The sequence below is a fragment of the Lissotriton helveticus genome, chromosome 6 (genome assembly GCF_964261635.1).
Source record: "Lissotriton helveticus chromosome 6, aLisHel1.1, whole genome shotgun sequence".
Classification (NCBI taxonomy): Eukaryota; Metazoa; Chordata; class Amphibia; order Caudata; family Salamandridae; genus Lissotriton; species Lissotriton helveticus.
Genome location: NC_136067.1, coordinates 2,111,641,182 through 2,111,667,765, shown reverse-complemented (window position 1 = coordinate 2,111,667,765; position 26,584 = coordinate 2,111,641,182). Strand labels below are relative to the sequence as shown.

The window sequence follows — 26,584 nt, the reverse complement described above, 5'->3', positions numbered from 1 at the left end:
CTCCGAGTGGGAGTAGGGTACATCCAATATGTGCTCCGAGTGGGAGTAGGGTACAACCAATATGTACTTTGAGTGGGTGTAGGGTACACCAATATGTACTTTGAGTGGGAATAGGGTACACCAATATGTGCTCCGAGTGGGAGTAGGGTACATCCAATATGTACTCCGAGTGGGAGTAGGGTACATCGAATATGTGCTCCGAGTGGGAGTAGGGTACATCCAATATGCACTTTGAGTGGGAGTAGGGTACACCAATATGTACTTTGAGTGAAAATAGGGTACATCCAATATGTACTCCGAGTGGGAGTAGGGTACACCAATATGTACTTTGAGTGGGAGTAAGGTACATCGATATGTGCTCCGAGTGGGAGTAGGGTACATCCAATATGTGCTCTTAGTGGGAGTAGGGTACACCCAATATGTGCTCTTAGTGGGAGTAGGGTACATCCAATATGTACTTTGAGTGGGATTAGGTACACCGATATGTGCTCCGAGTGGGAGTAGGGTACATCCAATATGTGCTCTGCTCTTAGTGGGGGGTAGGGTACACCCAATATGTGCTGCAAGTGGGAGTATGGTACACCAATATGTGCTCCGAGTGGGAGTAGGGTACATCCCAAATGTGCTCTTAGTGGGAGCAGGGTACACCCGATATGTGCTCCGAGTGGGAGTAGGGTACACCAATATGTGCTCCGAGTGGGAGTAGGGTACACCAATATGTGCTCCGAGTGGGAGTAGGGTACACCCAAATGTGCTCTTAGTGGGAGTAGGGTACACCCAATATGTGCTCCGAGTGGGAGTAGGGTACACCAATATGTGCTCCGAGTGGGAGTAGGGTACACCAATATGTGCTCCGAGTGGGAGTAGGGTACACGCAATATGTGCTCTTAGTGGGAGTAGGGTACACCCAATATGTGCTCCAAGTGGGAGTAGGGTACACCAATATGTGCTCCGAGTGGGAGTAGGGTACACCCAATATGTGCTCCGAGTGGGAATAGGGTAAACCGATATTTGCTCCGAGTGGGAGTAGGGTACACCAATATGTGCTCCGAGTGGGAGTAAGGTACACCGATGTGTGCTCCAAGTGGGAGTAGGGTACACCGATGTGTGCTCCAAGTGGGAGTAGGGTATACCGATGTGTGCTCCACGTGGGAGTAGGGTACATCCAATGTGTGCTCCGAGTGGGAGTAGGGTACACCCAATATGTGCTCCGAGTGGGAGTAGGGTACATCAATATGTGCTCCGAGTGGGAGTAGGGTACACCAATATGTGCTCGAAGTGGGAGTAGGGTACACCAATATGTGCTCCGAGTGGGAGTAGGGTACACCCAATATGGGTACTCCAATATGTTCTCCGAGTGAGAGTAGGGCACACCCAATATGTGCTCCGAGTGGGAGTAGGGTACACCCAATATGTGCTCCGAATGGGAGTAGGGTACACCCAATATGTGCTCCGAGTGGGAGTAAGGTACACAGATATGTGCTCCGAGTGGGAGTAAGGTACGCCAATATGTGCTCCACGTGGGAGTAGGGTACACCAATATGTACTCCGAGTGGGAGTAGGGTACACAAATATGTGCTCCGAGTGGGTGTAGGGTGCACCAATATGTGCTCCGAGTGGGAGTAGGGTACACCGATGTGTGGTCCATGTGGGAGTAGGGTACACCGATGTGTGGTCCATGTGGGAGTAGGGTACATCCAATATGTGTTCCGAGTGGGAGTAGGGTACACCCAATATGTGCTCCGAGTGGGAGTAGGGTACACCAATATGTGCTTCGAGTGGGAGTACGGTACACCACTATGTGCTCCGAGTGGGAGTAGGGTACACCAATATGTGCTCCGAGTGGGAGTAGGGTACACCAATATGTGCTCCGAGTGGGAGCAGGGTACCCCAATGTGCGCACCGAGTGGGAGTAGGGTACACCAATATGTGCTCCGAGTGGGAGCAGGGTACCCCAATGTGCGCACCGAGTGGGAGTAGGGTACACCAATATGTGCTCCGAGTGGGAGCAGGGTACCCCAATGTGCGCACCGAGTGGGAGTAGGGTACACCAATATGTGCTCCGAGTGGGAGTAAGGTACACAGATATGTGCTCCGAGTGGGAGCAGGGTACCCCAATGTGCGCACTGAGTGGGAGTAGGGTACACCAATATGTGCTCCGAGCGGGAGTAGGGTACACCCAATATGTGCTCCGAGTGGGAGTAAGGTACACAGATATGTGCTCCGAGTGGGAGTAAGGTACGCCAATATGTGCTCCACGTGGGAGTAGGGTACACCAATATGTGCTCCGCGTGGGAGTAGGGTACACCAATATGTGCTCCGAGTGGGAGTAGGGTACATCCAATATGTACTCCGAATGGGAGTAGGGTACACAAATATGTGCTCCGAGTGGGTGTAGGGTGCACCAATATGTGCTCCGAGTGGGAGTAGGGTACACCGATGTGTGGTCCATGTGGGAGTAGGGTACACCAATGTGTGGTCCATGTGGGAGTAGGGTACATCCAATATGTGTTCCGAGTGGGAGTAGGGTACACCCAATATGTGCTCCGAGTGGGAGTAGGGTACACCCAATATGTGCTCTTAATGGGAGTAGGGTACACCCAATATGTGCTCCGAGTGGGAGTAGGGTACATCCAATATGTGCTCTTAGTGGGAGTAGGCTACACCCAATATGTGCTCTTAGTGGGAGTAGGGTACATCCAATATGTACTCCGAGTGGGAGTAGGGTACATCCAATATGTGCTCCGAGTGGGAGTAGGGTACATCCAATATGTGCTCCGAGTGGGAGTAGGGTACATCCAATATGTACTTTGAGTGAGAGTAGGGTACACCAATATGTACTTTGAGTGGGAATAGGGTACATCCAAGATGTGCTCTTAGTGGGAGTAGGGTACACCCAATATGCGCTCTTAGTGGGAGTAGGGTACACCCAATATGTGTTCTTAGTGGGAGTAGGGTACACCCAATATGTACTCCAAGTGGGAGTAGGGTACATCCAATATGTACTTTGAGTGGGAGTAAGGTACACCGATATGTGCTCTGAGTGGGAGTAGGGTACATCCAATATGTGCTCTTAGTGGGAGTAGGGTACACCCAATATGTGCTCTTAATGGGAGTAGGGTACACCCAATATGTGCTCTTAATGGGAGTAGGGTACACCCAATATGTGCTCCGAGTGGGAGTAGGGTACATCCAATATGTACTTTGAGTGGGAGTAAGGTACACCGATATGTGCTCCGAGTGGGATTAGGGTACATCCAATACGTGCTCTTAGTGGGAGTAGGCTACACCCAATATGTGCTCTTAGTGGGAGTAGGGTACACCCAATATGTGCTCTTAGTGGGGGTGGGGTACACCAATATGTGCTCCGAGTGGGAGTAGGGTACATCCAATATGTGCTCCGAGTGGGAGTAGGGTACATCCAATATGTGCTCCGAGTGGGAGTAGGGTACATCCAATATGTGCTCCGAGTGGGAATAGGGTACATCCAACATGTGCTCCGAGTGGGAGTAGGGTACACCCAATATGTGCTGCAAGTGGGAGTAGGATACACCAATATTTACTCCGAGTGGGAGTGGGGTACACCAATATGTGCTCCGAGTGGGAGTAGGGTACATCCAATATGTGCTCCGAGTGGGAGTAGGGTACACCCAATATGTGCTGCAAGTGGGAGTAGGATACACCAATATGTACTCCGAGTGGGAGTGGGGTACACCAATATGTGCTCCGAGTGGGAGTAGGGTACATTCAATATGTACTCCGAGTAGGGTACATCCAATATGTGCTCCGAGTGGGAATAGGGTACACCAATATGTGCTCCGAGTGGGACTAGGGTACATCCAATATTTACTCCGAGTGGGAGTAGGGTACATCCAATATGTGCTCCGAGTGGGAGTAGGTTACATCCAATATGTACTCCGAGTGGGAGTAGGGTACATCCAATATGTGCTCCGAGTGGGAATAGGGTACACCAATATGTGCTCCGAGTGGGAATAGGGTACACCAATATGTGCTCCGAGTGGGAGTAGGGTACATCCAATATGTGCTCCGAGTGGGAATAGGGTACACCAATATGTGCTCAGAGTGGGAGTAGGGTACATCCAATATGTACTCCGAGTGGGAGTAGGGTACATCCAATATGTGCTCCGAGTGGGAGTAGGGTACATCCAATATGTGCTCCGAGTGGGAGTAGGGTACATCCAATATGTACTTTGAGTGAGAGTAGGGTACACCAATATGTACTTTGAGTGGGAATAGGGTACATCCAAGATGTGCTCTTAGTGGGAGTAGGGTACACCCAATATGCGCTCTTAGTGGGAGTAGGGTACACCCAATATGTGCTCTTAGTGGGAGTAGGGTACACCCAATATGTACTCCAAGTGGGAGTAGGGTACATCCAATATGTACTTTGAGTGGGAGTAAGGTACACCGATATGTGCTCTGAGTGGGAGTAGGGTACATCCAATATGTGCTCTTAGTGGGAGTAGGGTACACCCAATATGTGCTCTTAATGGGAGTAGGGTACACCCAATATGTGCTCTTAATGGGAGTAGGGTACACCCAATATGTGCTCCGAGTGGGAGTAGGGTACATCCAATATGTACTTTGAGTGGGAGTAAGGTACACCGATATGTGCTCCGAGTGGGATTAGGGTACATCCAATATGTGCTCTTAGTGGGAGTAGGCTACACCCAATATGTGCTCTTAGTGGGAGTAGGGTACACCCAATATGTGCTCTTAGTGGGGGTGGGGTACACCAATATGTGCTCCGAGTGGGAGTAGGGTACATCCAATATGTGCTCCGAGTGGGAGTAGGGTACATCCAATATGTGCTCCGAGTGGGAATAGGGTACATCCAATATGTGCTCCGAGTGAGAGTAGTATAAGGGTAAAACAATATCCCAAAAGGTATGAATGGAAAGGCAATTTGTATTGCATGCACAAAGCATTACATAGGTCAGAAAAAGGAGACACTTATTCACAAAAATGTAAAGTCAAAAAATTAATTTTTAGTATCTTGATATTTAAGTCATGAAAGGACAAATTCATATAACAGGAGTTATATACAGCACAAAGTTCAAAAATTCAAGTGACAACCAATAAGACTTGGTGGTCAGTATTTACAAGTGATGTGTGGCTACACAAGTGAAAAAGTGAACAGCGATAAACGGCGCAGGGTGAGCAAGGTGAAACATGTACAGTGACTAGCTCAACATGTGACAAGGAATCAGTGACTTTATGTTGAACAATTCGCAATTTAATTGGAGTCACAACGGGGTGCGCCTATAGATTGCGCTGTGGAGTTGATGGCGTTTCGGTCCTTAACCAATGTGGAGCATCTTCAGGACTAGGTTGTCTCGTTTGAGGTGCTGTGGGCGGGTGAATAATCAGCCCTGATCCGAAGGATCCGGTGGGAGTCGTCTTTTCATCTAGAAACTGAGTCTTCTAGACGGATGGATGAAGCGTCACTTCGTGATCGCGGTAATTTTTAGTTATATTGAAGGCCAGGGACCTGGAACAATACAGGAGCTGGTCAAGTAATGAATACGGGTCGGCGTACCAGCCAGGGGTCAGGAAGCCTGCGGTCGGCGTGTGAATCGCTCGAGTAGGGTACATCCAATATGTACTCCGAGTGGGAGTAGGGTACATCCAATATGTGCTCCGAGTGGGAGTAGGGTACATCCAATATGTACTTTGAGTGGGAGTAGGGTACACCAATATGTACTTTGAGTGGGAATAGGGTACACCAATATGTGCTCCGAGTGGGAGTAGGGTACATCCAATATGCGCTCCGAGTGGGAGTAGGGTACATCCAATATGTGCTCCGAGTGGGAAGAGGGTACACCAATATGTGCTCCGAGTGGGAGTAGGGTACATCCAATATGTACTCCGAGTGGGAGTAGGGTACATCCAATATGTGCTCCGAGTGGGAATAGGGTACACCAATATGTGCTCCGAGTGGGAATAGGGTACACCAATATGTGCTCCGAGTGGGAATAGGGTACACCAATATGTGCTCCGAGTGGGAGTAGGGTACATCCAATATGTACTCCGAGTGGGAATAGGGTACATCCAATATGTGCTCCGAGTGGGAGTAGGGTACATCCAATATGTACTTTGAGTGGGAGTAGGGTACACCAATATTTACTTTGAGTAGGAGTAGGGTACATCCAATATGTGCTCCGAGTGGGAATAGATACATCCAATATGTGCTCCAAGTGGGAGTAGGGTACATCCAATATGTACTCCGAGTGGGAGTAGGGTACATCCAATATGTGCTCCGAGTGGGAGTAGGGTACAACCAATATGTACTTTGAGTGGGTGTAGGGTACACCAATATGTACTTTGAGTGGGAATAGGGTACACCAATATGTGCTCCGAGTGGGAGTAGGGTACATCCAATATGTACTCCGAGTGGGAGTAGGGTACATCGAATATGTGCTCCGAGTGGGAGTAGGGTACATCCAATATGCACTTTGAGTGGGAGTAGGGTACACCAATATGTGCTCCGAGTGGGAATATGGTACATCCAATATGTACTTTGAGTGGGAGTAGGGTACACCAATATGTACTTTGAGTGAAAATAGGGTACATCCAATATGTACTCCGAGTGGGAGTAGGGTACACCAATATGTACTTTGAGTGGGAGTAAGGTACATCGATATGTGCTCCGAGTGGGAGTAGGGTACATCCAATATGTGCTCTTAGTGGGAGTAGGGTACACCCAATATGTGCTCTTAGTGGGAGTAGGGTACATCCAATATGTACTTTGAGTGGGATTAGGTACACCGATATGTGCTCCGAGTGGGAGTAGGGTACATCCAATATGTGCTCTGCTCTTAGTGGGGGGTAGGGTACACCCAATATGTGCTGCAAGTGGGAGTATGGTACACCAATATGTGCTCCGAGTGGGAGTAGGGTACATCCCAAATGTGCTCTTAGTGGGAGCAGGGTACACCCAATATGTGCTCCGAGTGGGAGTAGGGTACACCAATATGTGCTCCGAGTGGGAGTAGGGTACACCAATATGTGCTCCGAGTGGGAGTAGGGTACACCCAAATGTGCTCTTAGTGGGAGTAGGGTACACCCAATATGTGCTCCGAGTGGGAGTAGGGTACACCAATATGTGCTCCGCGTGGGAGTAGGGTACACCAATATGTGCTCCGAGTGGGAGTAGGGTACACGCAATATGTGCTCTTAGTGGGAGTAGGGTACACCCAATATGTGCTCCAAGTGGGAGTAGGGTACACCAATATGTGCTCCGAGTGGGAGTAGGGTACACCCAATATGTGCTCCGAGTGGGAATAGGGTAAACCGATATTTGCTCTGAGTGGGAGTAGGGTACACCAATATGTGCTCCGAGTGGGAGTAAGGTACACCGATGTGTGCTCCAAGTGGGAGTAGGGTACACCGATGTGTGCTCCAAGTGGGAGTAGGGTATACCGATGTGTGCTCCACGTGGGAGTAGGGTACATCCAATGTGTGCTCCGAGTGGGAGTAGGGTACACCAATATGTACTTTGAGTGAAAATAGGGTACATCCAATATGTACTCCGAGTGGGAGTAGGGTACACCAATATGTACTTTGAGTGGGAGTAAGGTACATCAATATGTGCTCCGAGTGGGAGTAGGGTACATCCAATATGTGCTCTTAGTGGGAGTAGGGTACACCCAATATGTGCTCTTAGTGGGAGTAGGGTACATCCAATATGTACTTTGAGTGGGATTAGGTACACCGATATGTGCTCCGAGTGGGAGTAGGGTACATCCAATATGTGCTCTGCTCTTAGTGGGGGGTAGGGTACACCCAATATGTGCTGCAAGTGGGAGTATGGTACACCAATATGTGCTCCGAGTGGGAGTAGGGTACATCCCAAATGTGCTCTTAGTGGGAGCAGGGTACACCCAATATGTGCTCCGAGTGGGAGTAGGGTACACCAATATGTGCTCCGAGTGGGAGTAGGGTACACCAATATGTGCTCCGAGTGGGAGTAGGGTACACCCAAATGTGCTCTTAGTGGGAGTAGGGTACACCCAATATGTGCTCCGAGTGGGAGTAGGGTACACCAATATGTGCTCCGAGTGGGAGTAGGGTACACCAATATGTGCTCCGAGTGGGAGTAGGGTACACGCAATATGTGCTCTTAGTGGGAGTAGGGTACACCCAATATGTGCTCCAAGTGGGAGTAGGGTACACCAATATGTGCTCCGAGTGGGAGTAGGGTACACCCAATATGTGCTCCGAGTGGGAATAGGGTAAACCGATATTTGCTCCGAGTGGGAGTAGAGTACACCAATATGTGCTCCGAGTGGGAGTAAGGTACACCGATGTGTGCTCCAAGTGGGAGTAGGGTACACCGATGTGTGCTTCAAGTGGGAGTAGGGTATACCGATGTGTGCTCCACGTGGGAGTAGGGTACATCCAATGTGTGCTCCGAGTGGGAGTAGGGTACACCCAATATGTGCTCCGAGTGGGAGTAGGGTACATCAATATGTGCTCCGAGTGGGAGTAGGGTACACCAATATGTGCTCGAAGTGGGAGTAGGGTACACCAATATGTGCTCCGAGTGGGAGTAGGGTACACCCAATATGGGTACACCAATATGTTCTCCGAGTGAGAGTAGGGTACACCCAATATGTGCTCCGAGTGGGAGTAGGGTACACCCAATATGTGCTCCGAATGGGAGTAGGGTACACCCAATATGTGCTCCGAGTGGGAGTAAGGTACACAGATATGTGCTCCGAGTGGGAGTAAGGTACGCCAATATGTGCTCCACGTGGGAGTAGGGTACACCAATATGTACTCCGAGTGGGAGTAGGGTACACAAATATGTGCTCCGAGTGGGTGTAGGGTGCACCAATATGTGCTCCGAGTGGGAGTAGGGTACACCGATGTGTGGTCCATGTGGGAGTAGGGTACACCCAATATGTGCTCCGAATGGGAGTAGGGTACACCCAATATGTGCTCCGAGTGGGAGTAAGGTACACAGATATGTGCTCCGAGTGGGAGTAAGGTACGCCAATATGTGCTCCACGTGGGAGTAGGGTACACCAATATGTGCTTCGAGTGGGAGTACGGTACACCAATATGTGCTCCGAGTGGGAGTAGGGTACACCAATATGTGCTCCGAGTGGGAGTAGGGTACACCAATATGTGCTCCGAATGGGAGCAGGGTACCCCAATGTGCGCACCGAGTGGGAGTAGGGTACACCAATATGTGCTCCGAGTGGGAGCAGGGTACCCCAATGTGCGCACCGAGTGGGAGTAGGGTACACCAATATGTGCTCCGAGTGGGAGCAGGGTACCCCAATGTGCACACCGAGTGGGAGTAGGGTACACCAATATGTGCTCCGAGTGGGAGTAAGGTACACAGATATGTGCTCCGAGTGGGAGCAGGGTACCCCAATGTGCGCACTGAGTGGGAGTAGGGTACACCAATATGTGCTCCGAGCGGGAGTAGGCTACACCCAATATGTGCTCCGAGTGGGAGTAAGGTACACAGATATGTGCTCCGAGTGGGAGTAAGGTACGCCAATATGTGCTCCACGTGGGAGTAGGGTACACCAATATGTGCTCCGCGTGGGAGTAGGATACACCAATATGTGCTCCGAGTGGGAGTAGGGTACATCCAATATGTGCTCCGAGTGGGAGTAGGGTACATCCAATATGTACTCCGAATGGGAGTAGGGTACACAAATATGTGTTCCGAGTGGGTGTAGGGTGCACCAATATGTGCTCCGAGTGGGAGTAGGGTACACCGATGTGTGGTCCATGTGGGAGTAGGGTACACCGATGTGTGGTCCATGTGGGAGTAGGGTACATCCAATATGTGTTCCGAGTGGGAGTAGGGTACACCCAATATGTGCTCCGAGTGGGAGTAGGGTACACCCAATATGTGCTCCGAGTGGGAGTAGGGTACACCAATATGTGCTTCGAGTGGGAGTACGGTACACCAATATGTGCTCCGAGTGGGAGTAGGGTACACCAATATGTGCTCCGAGTGGGAGTAGGGTACACCAATATGTGCTCCGAGTGGGAGCAGGGTACCCCAATGTGCGCACCGAGTGGGAGTAGGGTACACCAATATGTGCTCCGAGTGGGAGCAGGGTACCCCAATGTGCGCACCGAGTGGGAGTAGGGTACACCAATATGTGCTCCGAGTGGGAGCAGGGTACACCAATATGTGCTCCGAGTGGGAGTAAGGTACACAGATATGTGCTCCGAGTGGGAGAAGGGTACCCCAATGTGCGCACTGAGTGGGAGTAGGGTACACCAATATGTGCTCCGAGTGGGAGTAGGGTACACCCAATATGTGCTGCAAGTGGGAGTAGGATACACCAATATGTACTCCGAGTGGGAGTGGGGTACACCAATATGTGCTCCGAGTGGGAGTAGGGTACATTCAATATGTACTCCGAGTAGGGTACATCCAATATGTGCTCCGAGTGGGAATAGGGTACACCAATATGTGCTCCGAGTGGGACTAGGGTACATCCAATATTTACTCCGAGTGGGAGTAGGGTACATCCAATATGTGCTCCGAGTGGGAGTAGGTTACATCCAATATGTACTCCGAGTGGGAGTAGGGTACATCCAATATGTGCTCCGAGTGGGAATAGGGTACACCAATATGTGCTCCGAGTGGGAATAGGGTACACCAATATGTGCTCCGAGTGGGAGTAGGGTACATCCAATATGTGCTCCGAGTGGGAATAGGGTACACCAATATGTGCTCAGAGTGGGAGTAGGGTACATCCAATATGTACTCCGAGTGGGAGTAGGGTACATCCAATATGTGCTCCGAGTGGGAGTAGGGTACATCCAATATGTGCTCCGAGTGGGAGTAGGGTACATCCAATATGTACTTTGAGTGAGAGTAGGGTACACCAATATGTACTTTGAGTGGGAATAGGGTACATCCAAGATGTGCTCTTAGTGGGAGTAGGGTACACCCAATATGCGCTCTTAGTGGGAGTAGGGTACACCCAATATGTGCTCTTAGTGGGAGTAGGGTACACCCAATATGTACTCCAAGTGGGAGTAGGGTACATCCAATATGTACTTTGAGTGGGAGTAAGGTACACCGATATGTGCTCTGAGTGGGAGTAGGGTACATCCAATATGTGCTCTTAGTGGGAGTAGGGTACACCCAATATGTGCTCTTAATGGGAGTAGGGTACACCCAATATGTGCTCTTAATGGGAGTAGGGTACACCCAATATGTGCTCCGAGTGGGAGTAGGGTACATCCAATATGTACTTTGAGTGGGAGTAAGGTACACCGATATGTGCTCCGAGTGGGATTAGGGTACATCCAATATGTGCTCTTAGTGGGAGTAGGCTACACCCAATATGTGCTCTTAGTGGGAGTAGGGTACACCCAATATGTGCTCTTAGTGGGGGTGGGGTACACCAATATGTGCTCCGAGTGGGAGTAGGGTACATCCAATATGTGCTCCGAGTGGGAGTAGGGTACATCCAATATGTGCTCCGAGTGGGAATAGGGTACATCCAATATGTGCTCCGAGTGAGAGTAGTATAAGGGTAAAACAATATCCCAAAAGGTATGAATGGAAAGGCAATTTGTATTGCATGCACAAAGCATTACATAGGTCAGAAAAAGGAGACACTTATTCACAAAAATGTAAAGTCAAAAAATTAATTTTTAGTATCTTGATATTTAAGTCATGAAAGGACAAATTCATATAACAGGAGTTATATACAGCACAAAGTTCAAAAATTCAAGTGACAACCAATAAGACTTGGTGGTCAGTATTTACAAGTGATGTGTGGCTACACAAGTGAAAAAGTGAACAGCGATAAACGGCGCAGGGTGAGCAAGGTGAAACATGTACAGTGACTAGCTCAACATGTGACAAGGAATCAGTGACTTTATGTTGAACAATTCGCAATTTAATTGGAGTCACAACGGGGTGCGCCTATAGATTGCGCTGTGGAGTTGATGGCGTTTCGGTCCTTAACCAATGTGGAGCATCTTCAGGACTAGGTTGTCTCGTTTGAGGTGCTGTGGGCGGGTGAATAATCAGCCCTGATCCGAAGGATCCGGTGGGAGTCGTCTTTTCATCTAGAAACTGAGTCTTCTAGACGGATGGATGAAGCGTCACTTCGTGATCGCGGTAATTTTTAGTTATATTGAAGGCCAGGGACCTGGAACAATACAGGAGCTGGTCAAGTAATGAATACGGGTCGGCGTACCAGCCAGGGGTCAGGAAGCCTGCGGTCGGCGTGTGAATCGCTCGAGTAGGGTACATCCAATATGTACTCCGAGTGGGAGTAGGGTACATCCAATATGTGCTCCGAGTGGGAGTAGGGTACATCCAATATGTACTTTGAGTGGGAGTAGGGTACACCAATATGTACTTTGAGTGGGAATAGGGTACACCAATATGTGCTCCGAGTGGGAGTAGGGTACATCCAATATGCGCTCCGAGTGGGAGTAGGGTACATCCAATATGTGCTCCGAGTGGGAAGAGGGTACACCAATATGTGCTCCGAGTGGGAGTAGGGTACATCCAATATGTACTCCGAGTGGGAGTAGGGTACATCCAATATGTGCTCCGAGTGGGAATAGGGTACACCAATATGTGCTCCGAGTGGGAATAGGGTACACCAATATGTGCTCCGAGTGGGAATAGGGTACACCAATATGTGCTCCGAGTGGGAGTAGGGTACATCCAATATGTACTCCGAGTGGGAATAGGGTACATCCAATATGTGCTCCGAGTGGGAGTAGGGTACATCCAATATGTACTTTGAGTGGGAGTAGGGTACACCAATATTTACTTTGAGTAGGAGTAGGGTACATCCAATATGTGCTCCGAGTGGGAATAGATACATCCAATATGTGCTCCAAGTGGGAGTAGGGTACATCCAATATGTACTCCGAGTGGGAGTAGGGTACATCCAATATGTGCTCCGAGTGGGAGTAGGGTACAACCAATATGTACTTTGAGTGGGTGTAGGGTACACCAATATGTACTTTGAGTGGGAATAGGGTACACCAATATGTGCTCCGAGTGGGAGTAGGGTACATCCAATATGTACTCCGAGTGGGAGTAGGGTACATCGAATATGTGCTCCGAGTGGGAGTAGGGTACATCCAATATGCACTTTGAGTGGGAGTAGGGTACACCAATATGTGCTCCGAGTGGGAATATGGTACATCCAATATGTACTTTGAGTGGGAGTAGGGTACACCAATATGTACTTTGAGTGAAAATAGGGTACATCCAATATGTACTCCGAGTGGGAGTAGGGTACACCAATATGTACTTTGAGTGGGAGTAAGGTACATCGATATGTGCTCCGAGTGGGAGTAGGGTACATCCAATATGTGCTCTTAGTGGGAGTAGGGTACACCCAATATGTGCTCTTAGTGGGAGTAGGGTACATCCAATATGTACTTTGAGTGGGATTAGGTACACCGATATGTGCTCCGAGTGGGAGTAGGGTACATCCAATATGTGCTCTGCTCTTAGTGGGGGGTAGGGTACACCCAATATGTGCTGCAAGTGGGAGTATGGTACACCAATATGTGCTCCGAGTGGGAGTAGGGTACATCCCAAATGTGCTCTTAGTGGGAGCAGGGTACACCCAATATGTGCTCCGAGTGGGAGTAGGGTACACCAATATGTGCTCCGAGTGGGAGTAGGGTACACCAATATGTGCTCCGAGTGGGAGTAGGGTACACCCAAATGTGCTCTTAGTGGGAGTAGGGTACACCCAATATGTGCTCCGAGTGGGAGTAGGGTACACCAATATGTGCTCCGCGTGGGAGTAGGGTACACCAATATGTGCTCCGAGTGGGAGTAGGGTACACGCAATATGTGCTCTTAGTGGGAGTAGGGTACACCCAATATGTGCTCCAAGTGGGAGTAGGGTACACCAATATGTGCTCCGAGTGGGAGTAGGGTACACCCAATATGTGCTCCGAGTGGGAATAGGGTAAACCGATATTTGCTCTGAGTGGGAGTAGGGTACACCAATATGTGCTCCGAGTGGGAGTAAGGTACACCGATGTGTGCTCCAAGTGGGAGTAGGGTACACCGATGTGTGCTCCAAGTGGGAGTAGGGTATACCGATGTGTGCTCCACGTGGGAGTAGGGTACATCCAATGTGTGCTCCGAGTGGGAGTAGGGTACACCAATATGTACTTTGAGTGAAAATAGGGTACATCCAATATGTACTCCGAGTGGGAGTAGGGTACACCAATATGTACTTTGAGTGGGAGTAAGGTACATCAATATGTGCTCCGAGTGGGAGTAGGGTACATCCAATATGTGCTCTTAGTGGGAGTAGGGTACACCCAATATGTGCTCTTAGTGGGAGTAGGGTACATCCAATATGTACTTTGAGTGGGATTAGGTACACCGATATGTGCTCCGAGTGGGAGTAGGGTACATCCAATATGTGCTCTGCTCTTAGTGGGGGGTAGGGTACACCCAATATGTGCTGCAAGTGGGAGTATGGTACACCAATATGTGCTCCGAGTGGGAGTAGGGTACATCCCAAATGTGCTCTTAGTGGGAGCAGGGTACACCCAATATGTGCTCCGAGTGGGAGTAGGGTACACCAATATGTGCTCCGAGTGGGAGTAGGGTACACCAATATGTGCTCCGAGTGGGAGTAGGGTACACCCAAATGTGCTCTTAGTGGGAGTAGGGTACACCCAATATGTGCTCCGAGTGGGAGTAGGGTACACCAATATGTGCTCCGAGTGGGAGTAGGGTACACCAATATGTGCTCCGAGTGGGAGTAGGGTACACGCAATATGTGCTCTTAGTGGGAGTAGGGTACACCCAATATGTGCTCCAAGTGGGAGTAGGGTACACCAATATGTGCTCCGAGTGGGAGTAGGGTACACCCAATATGTGCTCCGAGTGGGAATAGGGTAAACCGATATTTGCTCCGAGTGGGAGTAGAGTACACCAATATGTGCTCCGAGTGGGAGTAAGGTACACCGATGTGTGCTCCAAGTGGGAGTAGGGTACACCGATGTGTGCTTCAAGTGGGAGTAGGGTATACCGATGTGTGCTCCACGTGGGAGTAGGGTACATCCAATGTGTGCTCCGAGTGGGAGTAGGGTACACCCAATATGTGCTCCGAGTGGGAGTAGGGTACATCAATATGTGCTCCGAGTGGGAGTAGGGTACACCAATATGTGCTCGAAGTGGGAGTAGGGTACACCAATATGTGCTCCGAGTGGGAGTAGGGTACACCCAATATGGGTACACCAATATGTTCTCCGAGTGAGAGTAGGGTACACCCAATATGTGCTCCGAGTGGGAGTAGGGTACACCCAATATGTGCTCCGAATGGGAGTAGGGTACACCCAATATGTGCTCCGAGTGGGAGTAAGGTACACAGATATGTGCTCCGAGTGGGAGTAAGGTACGCCAATATGTGCTCCACGTGGGAGTAGGGTACACCAATATGTACTCCGAGTGGGAGTAGGGTACACAAATATGTGCTCCGAGTGGGTGTAGGGTGCACCAATATGTGCTCCGAGTGGGAGTAGGGTACACCGATGTGTGGTCCATGTGGGAGTAGGGTACACCCAATATGTGCTCCGAATGGGAGTAGGGTACACCCAATATGTGCTCCGAGTGGGAGTAAGGTACACAGATATGTGCTCCGAGTGGGAGTAAGGTACGCCAATATGTGCTCCACGTGGGAGTAGGGTACACCAATATGTGCTTCGAGTGGGAGTACGGTACACCAATATGTGCTCCGAGTGGGAGTAGGGTACACCAATATGTGCTCCGAGTGGGAGTAGGGTACACCAATATGTGCTCCGAATGGGAGCAGGGTACCCCAATGTGCGCACCGAGTGGGAGTAGGGTACACCAATATGTGCTCCGAGTGGGAGCAGGGTACCCCAATGTGCGCACCGAGTGGGAGTAGGGTACACCAATATGTGCTCCGAGTGGGAGCAGGGTACCCCAATGTGCACACCGAGTGGGAGTAGGGTACACCAATATGTGCTCCGAGTGGGAGTAAGGTACACAGATATGTGCTCCGAGTGGGAGCAGGGTACCCCAATGTGCGCACTGAGTGGGAGTAGGGTACACCAATATGTGCTCCGAGCGGGAGTAGGCTACACCCAATATGTGCTCCGAGTGGGAGTAAGGTACACAGATATGTGCTCCGAGTGGGAGTAAGGTACGCCAATATGTGCTCCACGTGGGAGTAGGGTACACCAATATGTGCTCCGCGTGGGAGTAGGATACACCAATATGTGCTCCGAGTGGGAGTAGGGTACATCCAATATGTGCTCCGAGTGGGAGTAGGGTACATCCAATATGTACTCCGAATGGGAGTAGGGTACACAAATATGTGTTCCGAGTGGGTGTAGGGTGCACCAATATGTGCTCCGAGTGGGAGTAGGGTACACCGATGTGTGGTCCATGTGGGAGTAGGGTACACCGATGTGTGGTCCATGTGGGAGTAGGGTACATCCAATATGTGTTCCGAGTGGGAGTAGGGTACACCCAATATGTGCTCCGAGTGGGAGTAGGGTACACCCAATATGTGCTCCGAGTGGGAGTAGGGTACACCAATATGTGCTTCGAGTGGGAGTACGGTACACCAATATGTGCTCCGAGTGGGAGTAGGGTACACCAATATGTGCTCCGAGTGGGAGTAGGGTACACCAATATGTGCTCCGAGTGGGAGCAGGGTACCCCAATGTGCGCACCGAGTGGGAGTAGGGTACACCAATATGTGCTCCGAGTGGGAGCAGGGTACCCCAATGTGCGCACCGAGTGGGAGTAGGGTACACCAATATGTGCTCCGAGTGGGAGCAGGGTACACCAATATGTGCTCCGAGTGGGAGTAAGGTACACAGATATGTGCTCCGAGTGGGAGAAGGGTACCCCAATGTGCGCACTGAGTGGGAGTAGGGTACACCAATATGTGCTCCGAGTGGGAGTAGGGTACACCCAATATGTGCTCCGAGTTGGAGTAAGGTACACAGATATGTGCTCCGAGTGGGAGTAAGGTACGCCAATATGTGCTCCACGTGGGAGTAGGGTACACCAATATGTGCTCCGCGTGGGAGTAGGGTACACCAATATGTGCTCCGAGTGGGAGTAGGGTACATCCAATATGTACTCCGAATGGGAGTAGGGTACACAAATATGTGCTCCGAGTGGGTGTAGGGTGCACCAATATGTGCTCCGAGTGGGAGTAGGGTACACCGATGTGTGGTCCATGTGGGAGTAGGGTACACCAATGTGTGGTCCATGTGCGAGTAGGGTACATCCAATATGTACTCCGAGTGGGAGTAGGGTACATCCAATATGTACTTTGATTGGGAGTAGGGTACACCCAATATGTGCTGCAAGTGGGAGTAGGGTACATCCAATATGTGCTCCGATTGGGAGTAGGGTACACGGATATGTGCTCCGAGTGGGAGTAGGGTTCATCCAATATGTGCTCCGAGTGGGAGTAGGGTTCATCCAATATGTGCTCCGAGTGGGAGTAGGGTACACCAATATGTGCTCCGAGTGGGAGTAGGGTTCACCCAATATGTGCTCCGAGTGGGAGTAGGGTACACCAATATGTGCTCCGAGTGGGAGTAGGGTACACCAATATGTGCTCTGAGTGGGAGTAGGGTTCACCCAATATGTGCTCCGAGTGGGAGTAGGGTACATCCAATATGTGCTCCGAGTGGGAGTAGGGTACACCCAATATGTGCTCCGAGTGGGAGTAGGGTACACCCAATATGTGCTCCGAGTGGGAGTAGGGTACACCGATATGTGCTCTGAGTGGGAGTAGGGTTCACCCAATATGTGCTCCGAGTGGGAGTAGGGTACATCCAATATGTGCTCCGAGTGGGAGTAGGGTACACCCAATATGTGCTCCGAGTGGGAGTAGGGTACACCCAATATGTGCTCCGAGTGGGAGTAGGGTACACCGATATGTGCTCCGAGTGGGAGTAGGGTACACCGATATGTGCTCTGAGTGGGAGTAGGGTTCACCCAATATGTGCTCCGAGTGGGAGTAGGGTACATCCAATATGTGCTCCGAGTGGGAGTAGGGTACACCCAATATGTGCTCCGAGTGGGAGTAGGGTACACCCAATATGTGCTCCGAGTGGGAGTAGGGTACACCGATATGTGCTCCGAGTGGGAGTAGGGTACACCAATATGTGCTCCGAGTGGGAGCAGGGTACACCAATATGTGCTCCGAGTGGGAGTAAGGTACACAGATATGTGCTCCGAGTGGGAGAAGGGTACCCCAATGTGCGCACTGAGTGGGAGTAGGGTACACCAATATGTGCTCCGAGTGGGAGTAGGGTACACCAATATGTGCTCCGAGTGGGAGTAGGGTACACCAATATGTGCTCCGAGTGGGAGTAGGGTACACCAATATGTGCTCTGAGTGGGAGTAGGGTTCACCCAATATGTGCTCCGAGTGGGAGTAGGGTTCACCCAATATGTGCTCCGAGTGGGAGTAGGGTACATCCAATATGTGCTCCGAGTGGGAGTAGGGTACACCGATATGTGCTCCGAGTGGGAGTAGGGTTCACCCAATATGTGCTCCGAGTGGGAGTAGGGTACACCGATATGTGCTCCGAGTGGGAGTAGGGTACACCAATATGTGCTCAGAGTGGGAAAAGGGTACACCAATATGTGCTCCGAGTGGGAATAGGGTACATCCAATATGTGCTCCGAGTGGGAGTAGGGTACACCGATATGTGCTCCGAGTGGGAGTAGGGTTCACCCAATATGTGCTCCGAGTGGGAGTAGGGTACACCGATATGTGCTCCGAGTGGGAGTAGGGTACACCGATATGTGCTCAGAGTGGGAGTAGGGTTCACCCAATATGTGCTCCGAGTGGGAGTAGGGTACATCCAATATGTGCTCCGAGTGGGAGTAGGGTACACCCAATATGTGCCCCGAGTGGGAGTAGGGTTCACCCAATATGTGCTCAGAGTGGGAATAGGGTACACCGATATGTGCTCAGAGTGGGAGTAGGGTTCACCCAATATGTGCTCCGAGTGGGAGTAGGGTACACCAATATGTGCTCTGAGTGGGAGTAGGGTTCACCCAATATGTGCTCCGAGTGGGAGTAGGGTTCACCCAATATGTGCTCCGAGTGGGAGTAGGGTACATCCAATATGTGCTCCGAGTGGGAGTAGGGTACACCGATATGTGCTCCGAGTGGGAGTAGGGTACACCAATATGTGCTCCGAGTGGGAGTAGGGTACACCAATATGTGCTCTGAGTGGGAGTAGGGTTCACCCAATATGTGCTCTGAGTGGGAGTAGGGTACATCCAATATGTGCTCCGAGTGGGAGTAGGGTACACCAATATGTGCTCAGAGTGGGAGTAGGGTTCACCCAATATGTGCTCCGAGTGGGAGTAGGGTACACCAATATGTGCTCTGAGTGGGAGTAGGGTTCACCCAATATGTGCTCCGAGTGGGAGTAGGGTTCACCCAATATGTGCTCCGAGTGGGAGTAGGGTACATCCAATATGTGCTCCGAGTGGGAGTAGGGTACACCGATATGTGCTCCGAGTGGGAGTAGGGTACACCAATATGTGCTCCGAGTGGGAGTAGGGTACACCAATATGTGCTCCGAGTGGGAGTAGGGTACACCAATATGTGCTCTGAGTGGGAGTAGGGTTCACCCAATATGTGCTCCGAGTGGGAGTAGGGTACATCCAATATGTGCTCCGAGTGGGAGTAGGGTTCACCCAATATGTGCTCCGAGTGGGAGTAGGGTACACCGATATGTGCTCGGAGTGGGAGTAAGGTACTCTGAGTGGGAGTAGGGTTCACCCAATATGTGCTCCGAGTGGGAGTAGGGTTCACCCAATATGTGCTCCGAGTGGGAGTAGGGTACATCCAATATGTGCTCCGAGTGGGAGTAGGGTTCACCCAATATGTGCTCCGAGTGGGAGTAGGGTACACCAATATGTGCTTCGAGTGGGAGTAAGGTACTCTGAGTGGGAGTAGGGTTCACCCAATATGTGCTCCGAGTGGGAGTAGGGTACACCGATATGTGCTCCGAGTGGGAGTAGGGTACATCCAATATGTGCTCCGCGTGGGAGTAGGGTACGCCAATATGTGCTCCGAGTGGGAGTAGGGTACACCGATATGTGCTCCGAGTGGGAGTAGGGTACACCAATATGTGCTCCGAGTGGGAGTAGGGTACACCGATATGTGCTCCGAGTGGGAGTAGGGTACACCAATATGTGCTCTGAGTGGGAGTAGGGTTCACCCAATATGTGCTCCGAGTGGGAGTAGGGTTCACCCAATATGTGCTCCGAGTGGGAGTAGGGTACATCCAATATGTGCTCCGAGTGGGAGTAGGGTACACCGATATGTGCTCCGAGTGGGAGTAGGGTACACCAATATGTGCTCCGAGTGGGAGTAGGGTACACCAATATGTGCTCCGAGTGGGAGTAGGGTACACCAATATGTGCTCTGAGTGGGAGTAGGGTTCACCCAATATGTGCTCCGAGTGGGAGTAGGGTACATCCAATATGTGCTCCGAGTGGGAGTAGGGTTCACCCAATATGTGCTCCGAGTGGGAGTAGGGTACACCGATATGTGCTCGGAGTGGGAGTAAGGTACTCTGAGTGGGAGTAGGGTTCACCCAATATGTGCTCCGAGTGGGAGTAGGGTTCACCCAATATGTGCTCCGAGTGGGAGTAGGGTACATCCAATATGTGCTCCGAGTGGGAGTAGGGTTCACCCAATATGTGCTCCGAGTGGGAGTAGGGTACACCGATATGTGCTCCGAGTGGGAGTAAGGTACTCTGAGTGGGAGTAGGGTGCATCCAATATGTGCTCCGAGTGGGAGTAGGGTACACCGATATGTGCTCCGAGTGGGAGTAAGGTACTCTGAGTGGGAGTAGGGTGCATCCAATATGTGCTCCGCGTGGGAGTAGGGTTCGCCAATATGTGCTCCGAGCGGGAGTAGGGTACACCCAATATGTGCTCAGAGTGGGAGTAGGGTTCACCCAATATGTGCTCCGAGTGGGAGTAGGGTACACCCAATATGTACTCCGAGTGGGAGTAGGGTACACCCATATGTGCTCCGAGTGGGAGTAAGGTACACTGAGTGGGAGTAAGTTGCTCCGAGCGGGAGTAGGGTCGCCCATGACCCTCAGGTCTCTCTCAACCTACAGTGTTAAGCGCTCTGAAAGTCACACGAGTCGCTTGATTATCAAATGAACGCTGCTCTGATGCTTAATGAACCAACCCCAACATTACAGCCGTGGTGTCAAACATTTAACATCGAACAATCCAATGTACCTTTATTTTGACTGTACTTTCACTGCGCTGTATTTCTATAGGTGCCGTGCATTTCTAAGCTAAGGTCTATGTAAACACACCAATGTGTTTTAATCCAGGGACACTGCCCCTAACTTCATCACGTGGTATACCCGGGGCCACACTCTTTGGGGGCTCTGGGGGCCTCTTTTCCATTTCAACCCTAGTACCCAACAGGAGTGGCCGTCTGCGCAGTGATATTTTTTAACATAAATTGTTTCTAGACACCCGAGGGAGATTGGGAAGGTTACTGTCCAATAATACTCTTGAACTGAACTCACAGGGCTCTAGGCGCTACTAGCACCGGATCAGAGACAAGGCCCTGGAGAGGAGGGTTAAAAAAGCAAGCCTTGCCGTAGTACAGACTGTCTGTTCAACTACAATTATAACAGTCTTTATGGACCCGCGTCTATTACTAAAAACATCACACTCCGGCTGGAACAAGCAGCTGAAAACTGCATGAAGTACAAGCACAGCCCCCCCCCCCCCTGAAAAGAATCTGAGTGTCTGTGTCTGCCCCCCCCACAACTCACCTGCCGCAGATCACACGGCGCGCTCACCTGCCGCAGATCACACGGCGCGCTCACCTGCCGCAGATCACACGGCGCGCTCAGCTCACACAGCACCACAACTCACCTGCAGCAGATCACACGGTTCACCTCACACAACTCACCTTCAGCAGATCACACGGCGAGCTCACCTGCCGCAGATCACACGGCGCTCACCTCACACAGCACTACAACTCACCTGCCGCAGATCACACGGCGCGCTCACCTGCCGCAGATCACACGGCCGCTCACCTGCCGCAGATCACACGGCGCGCTCACCTCACACAACTCACCTGCCGCAGATCACACGGCGCGCTCACTTCACACCGCACTCCGGGCTGAAAATGACTCGCCTGCCGGAGTCTGGCATCCAGGGGGTATGTGATCGCCCGCCATTATCAGTGACGTCAGAAGTACGTCATCCAGGGGGAGTGGTCAGAGGGGGGCAGTCCCAAAACACCCTCTGGTCCCCCCCACCCGACGGATAATTGATGTTAATGACTGTCTGTTATGCCCCTTGGTTCGCGCCCCTCCCCCAAGGGAGGGGGGTGTGGCTGGACCGGGCGCCTTACTGGACCCCCCCCCCCCCAGAGCAGAACCGGCCTGGAGCGGGCGGGGGGCAGGGGGCGTGAAGGCGGGGAAGGACGGCCAGCAGGACACTGGGGTCAGCCCCGCCATAGAGTTAAGCACAGGACTGTGGCTGGTGGGGAGGAGGGGGCCCCCTCTCATACAGAGGGGAGGGAGATGGAGGGCTCGGGATGGGGGAGGTGCCATGCGAGGTGGGGGGTATGAAAGAAGATCCCATCCCCTCCCCCCACAGGGGCAGCGATGCATCAGTGCCTGTGCGGTGCCAGCTCGAGGGCTGGTGCCCCCCACCAGAGAAGGCCCGTGGGTGGGTGATACCCCCCTCCCCCCACAGGGGAAGAGATGCATCAGTGCCTGGGCGGTGCCAGCTCGAGGGCTGGTGCCCCCCACCAGAGAAGGCCCGTGGGTGGGTGATACCCCCCCTCCCCCCACAGGGGCAGCGATGCATCAGCGCTGGGCGGTGCCAGCTCGAGGACTGGTGCCCCCCACCAGAGAAGGCCCGTGGGTGGGTGATACCCCCCTCCCCCCCCACAGGGGCAGCGATGCATCAGCGCTGGGCGGTGCCAGCTCGAGGACTGGTGCCCCCCACCAGAGAAGGCCCGTGGGTGGGTGATACCCTCCCCCCCCCCACAGGGGCAGCGATGCATCAGTGCCTGGGCGGTGCCAGCTCGAGGACTGGTGCCCCCCACCAGAGAAGGCCTGTGGGTGGGTGACCAGATCTTGAGAACCAAAAACCGGGACATTTTGCAAAAATAGGACTTCAATTTTACATCAACAATGCTGCCAGAAAGACAACTCTTATCAACAGCATTGGAACACAGAAGCACGAAGAAAAAAATAAAATGTAATTTCTAAAACCAATAGGCAGAATACCTGTTAATTAAATTGCTTCCTTTTAACAGCTGCTAACTAGCACAGCTTTAGGACACCCAATCTCACGTCTCACTGGTTTCAGTCGACCCCCTTTAAAACAGGCAGGAGCCAAAATCGCAAAAATCTGCCAGGACAGCTGGTGAAAACCCGGGACTGTCCCGGCAAATCCGGGACGCCTGGTCACCCCACCTGTGAGGCTGGCTCGCCATCCGTGGGCCCCACGGGAAGGGCCCCTCCCAGCCCCTGCATCCGTGGGCCCCGTGGGAAGGCCCCCTCCCAGCCCCCGCATCCCTTCTTCTGTCGCCTTTCTTAGTGTGTGTGTGGATACCAGGGTGACCAACTGGCCTTGGCGCAAATTCAGGATGGTGAGTGTAAAAATTCAGGACAAAGGGTCAAAATTCAGGACACAAATTCAGGACAAAGGGTCAAAATTCAGGACAATACTTCAGGACAATAGGTACGTTTTAAAGACACATCAGAGGTCGCGCAATAGTTTATAAGTAAGCCCAGCCATTTGCAAACATATTCAACCATTTACAAACCTATCCATCATGTATCAGGCACGGTGCGTCCATTGGGGCGTAGGGGCGTAGCCCCACTAAGCCCCATGGACCTACCGCGTCGTCACTAGAAGCCCAATACACATATTTAAACAAATCGTGCTATCTGCCGGCCGGGAAACCGGGAGACACCCGACTTTCCCGAAGTGCGCAGGGGGAGGGGGGGGGGAGAGGATGGGCCTGCTGCAGCTGCGCAAGTGTATTTTTGGGCACAAACATGCCCGCGCATGCGCAGATCGTTTTCTTGTGAATTCCCCCTTAGAGAGAGGTCCAGGGGGCGGGCCGCAGCCCCCGGGGTTACACAGGGCGACTGGGCGAGGAGTCATGGTGCCCCCCCAGCCAATCCTGGCGCTGCATATAGCGCCAGGATTGGCTGGTCAATACATAGCCCGGGTACATAACCCCTGACGGTTAGCGCGGCCGACTTTGGTGCTGGGAAACCAGGTTCGAGCCTCTTATGAACCATAAAAATGTATACATGACTTACTTTGGTGTTAAATAAATAGATATTTTAAAAAACAAATAAAAATGATGTTCCGACTAAGGTGTGAAATTGGTGTCGAATAAATACATGGGTGGATGCATGAATGAATGATGGATGGGTGGATGGATGGATGTGTGGATGCATGAATGAATGATGGATGCAGGATGGATGCAGAATTGATGGATGGATGGATGGATGGGTGGATGCATGAATGAATGATGCAGGATGGACGGATGGGTGGATGCATGAATGGATGCAGGAATGGATGAGGATGGATGATGGATGGGTGGATGGGTGGATGCATGAATGAATGATGGATGCAGGATGGATGGGTGGATGGATGGATGTGTGGATGCATGAATGAATGATGGATGCAGGATGGGTGGATGCATGAATGAATGATGGATGCAGGATGGATGCAGAATTGGTGGATGGATGGATGGGTGGATGCATGAATGAATGATGAATGCAGGATGGATGCAGGATGGGTGGATGAATGAATGATGGATGCAGGATGGATGCAGAATTGGTGGATGGATGGATGGATAGATGGATGGATGGGTGGATGCATGAATGTATGATGGATGCAGGATGGGTAGATGAATGAATGATGGATGCAGGATGGATGCAGGGTGGATGGATGGATGTGTGGATGCATGAATGAATGATGGATGCAGGATGGATGGGTGGATGCATGAATGAATGATGGATGCAGGATGGATGCAGAATTGGTGGGTGGATGGATGGGTGGATGCATGAATGAATGATGGATGCAGGATGGATGCAGGATGGGTAGATGAATGAATGAGGGATGCAGGATGGATGCAGGGTGGATGGGTGGATGCATGAATGAATGATGGATGGATGTGTGGATGCATGAATGAATTATGGATGCAGGATGGATGCAGAATTGATGGATGGATGGATGGGTGGATGTATGAATGAATGATGCAGGATGGATGGGTGGATGCATGAATGGATGCAGGAATGGATGAGGATGGATGATGGATGGGTGGATGGGTGGATGCATGAATGAATGATGGATGCAGGATGGATGGGTGGATGGATGGATGGATGTGTGGATGCATGAATGAATGATGGATGCAGGATGGGTGGATGCATGAATGAATGATGGATGCAGGATGGATGCAGAATTGGTGGATGGATGGATGGGTGGATGCATGAATGAATGATGGATGCAGGATGGATGCAGGATGGATGGGTGGATGAATGAATGATGGATGCAGGATGGCTGGGTGGATGCATGAATGAATGATGGATGCAGGATGGATGCAGAATTGGTGGATGGATGGATGGGTGGATGCATGAATGAATGATGAATGCAGGATTGATGCAGGATGGATGGATGGGTGGATGAATGAATGATGGATGCAGAATTGGTGGATGGATGGATAGATGGGTGGATGGGTGGATGCATGAATGTATGATGGATGCAGGATGGGTAGATGAATGAATGATGGATGCAGGATGGATGCAGGGTGGATGGATGGATGTGTGGATGCATGAATGAATGATGGATGCAGGATGGATGGGTGGATGCATGAATGAATGATGGATGCAGGATGGATGCAGAATTGGTGGGTGGATGGATGGGTGGATGCATGAATGAATGATGGATGCAGGATGGATGCAGGATGGGTGGATGGGTAGATGAATGAATGAGGGATGCAGGATGGATGCAGGGTGGATGGATGGATGGGTGCATGAATGATGTATGGATGGATGCAAGGTGGTTCGGGCTCGCTCGCTGCGGTGCAATATGCAAATTAGTTTACGCCTCACCACTTTCAAATGTCACCAACCGCCCCTGTCATGTATCCTTCCATCTATCATTTCACTCATCCATCCCTTCATTCATCCTTTCACTCATCCATCCATTATCCATCCATCCACCCTTTCACCCTATCCATCTGTACACTTATCCATCCACTCTTCTACCCGTCCATCCATTTACCCTTTCACCCATCCAGCCATCCTTTCACTTACTCATCTATCCACCCAGTCACTCAACCTTCCACCCTTTCAGTCATCCATCCATCCTCCCTTTTGTCTCTCCATCGACCCTTTCACTTAACAACCCTTCCTTCCATCCATCCACCAACCCATCCATCCATCTACTCATCCACTCAGGAATCCATCCATTGACCCTATCACTCATCCATCCTTTCTCTCATCCATTTATCCTTTCACTCCTTCACTCATCTA

At 51.2% G+C, this 26,584-nt stretch overlaps 1 long non-coding RNA gene across 1 annotated transcript in view; it reads right to left on the bottom strand.

Moving 5' to 3' along the window:
- LOC144764080 (uncharacterized) overlaps positions 1 to 22,242 on the bottom strand; it is a 66,465-nt gene extending 44,223 nt beyond the window's left edge. Inside the window, exon 1 of the long non-coding RNA XR_013596308.1 lies at positions 22,150 to 22,242. This is a non-coding gene — a long non-coding RNA (uncharacterized LOC144764080). The remainder of the gene's footprint in view (positions 1 to 22,149) is intronic.
- Positions 22,243 to 26,584: the final 4,342 nt, after the last annotated feature.